General features: G+C 42.3%; 1 pseudogene across 1 annotated transcript; it reads left to right on the forward strand.

Annotated features, from left to right (window-relative positions):
- Positions 1-894: 894 nt before the first annotated feature.
- LOC696958 (large ribosomal subunit protein uL16-like) lies at positions 895-1661 on the forward strand (annotated as a pseudogene). Its single transcript, XR_010177.5, has one exon. The product of XR_010177.5 is annotated as a large ribosomal subunit protein uL16-like (transcript).
- The last annotated feature ends 481 nt before the right edge of the window (positions 1662-2142 follow it).

Below are 2142 nucleotides of genomic sequence, written 5' to 3' on the forward strand. Positions count from 1 at the left end.
CTATAATCCCAGGACTCTGGGAGGCCGAGGCAGGCAGATCACCTGACGTCAGAAGTTTGAGACCAGCCTGGCCAACATGGTAAAACCCTGTCTCTACTAAAAATACAAAAATTAGCCAGGTGGCGCATGCACCTGTAATCCCAGCTACTCGGGAGGCTGAGGCAGGAGAATCGCTTCAACCCAGGAAGCGGAGGTTGCAGTCAGCTGAGACTGCACCACTGCACTCCAATCTAGTCAACAGAGCGAGACTACATCTCAAAAAAAAAAAAAACTTTTTATAAACTTTGTGATTTTCAAATTTATTTCAAATTTAATACCAGCCAAAAGGAATATTTTTTTAAAAAATCTACCAATAATAGAAAATATAAACACATCTGAATTTTTAATTATCAGGTTCCTATGTATTACATTTTTAGTCTTTATATATTATAATCCATACTGTCTGAGGAATATAGTGTGATTATTTGGGTTTCTAAAGAAGAGATTTTAACCAAGGATATTTTCTTTGCCAAACCTTAGTGATGCCTCCTTCATTGCATCATGAACCTGAGTGGTTTTCCAAACAATACTGAAGTCCCAATTCTACTGACTAACACATAAAATATGTTTTTCTCTTCCTTGTGGATTTATTTGGATGTATAAAAGTAAATCTCAATCTGTACAGCTACCCATGGCTTTCCTCAGAACATTCCAAAATCTTAAAACGATGATTATTGATATCCTAACTTATAGAAGAAAAACTAGATTATATACAAAAAATAAAGTAAGTCTTTAATACACAGGAACACTTTTCAGTGTATCATATCTAAAACTGCAATAATCTGGACACGGGCTACCTAAAAGTAGAGCTACTAGTTGGCCATTTGTTATCGCCTTTAAGAACACCATCCCCCTCTTTCCCTTCGGCGCGCCACTGAAGATCCTGGTGTCTCCATGGGCCGCCGCCCCGCCCGTTGTTACCGGTATTGTAAGAACAAGCCGTACCCAAAGTCTCGCTTCTGCCGAGGTGTTCCTGATGCCAAGATTCGCATCTTTGACCTAGGGCGGAAGAAGGCAAAAGTGGATGAGTTTCTGCTCTGTGGCCACAAGGTGTCAGATGAACATGAGCAGCTGTCCTCTGAAGCCCTGGAGGCTGCCCAAATTTGTGCCAATAAGCACACGGTAAAAAGTTGCGGCAAGGATGGCTTCCATAATCCGGGTGCGGCTCCACCCCTTCCACGTCATCCGCGTCAGCAAGATGTTGTCCTGTGCTGGGGCTGACAGGCTCCAAACAGGCATGCGAGGTGCTTTTGGAAAGCCCCAGGGCACTGTGGCCAGGGTTCCATTGGCCAAGTTATCATGTCCATCCGCACCAAGCTGCAGAACAAGGAGCATGTGGTTGAGGCCCTGCGCAGGGCCAAGTTCAAGTTTCCTGGCCGCCAGAAGATCCACATCTCAAAGAAGTGGGGCTTCACCAAGTTCAATGCTGATGAATTTGAAGACATGGTGGCTGAAAAGCGGCTCATCCCAGATGGCTGTGGGGTCAAGTACATCCCCAATCGTGGTCCTCTGGACAAATGGCGGGCCCTGCACTCACGAGGGCTTCCAATATGCTGCCCCCCTCTTAATACTCACCAATAAATTCTACTTCCTGTACACCTAAAAACAAAAACAAAAACAAAAAACACCATCCCCAATCTTTGATTTGATACTTCTTGCGATCAAACAACTAGCTCTTTGTGGTTTTCAAAGCTTCTTTAACTTCTCTTCTACACTGTCCCTGTTCTCTCTTTCTTGCATAAAGCTCGCCAACTTGTTCCTGTGTCTTTTAGATGGGTGGGTAACCCGATGTGATAACTTAATTGGTGCCATTGTGATAATGGTGATTATGATTTAATGGAGTAGGTTTCACATATAATGCAATTATAATACTTAAGTATTTAATGTCATAACCCCATAGGTTTATTAATTGTGAAATTTTCAAGTATTAGGTCAAGACAGTAGTGGATATTTTGAGACCACCAGGTACTTCTGTCATACCGTAATGCAATAAGCTGCTTACTCAAGGCCATAATTACAAAATTGTCATCCCATTCTTGCATGACCATTGAAAAGAAACCTTAAAGCATACCAAAACATCGCTTTTTTTCATATTATATGGAT

The sequence above is a fragment of the Macaca mulatta genome, chromosome 12 (genome assembly GCF_049350105.2).
Source record: "Macaca mulatta isolate MMU2019108-1 chromosome 12, T2T-MMU8v2.0, whole genome shotgun sequence".
NCBI lineage: Eukaryota > Metazoa > Chordata > Mammalia > Primates > Cercopithecidae > Macaca > Macaca mulatta.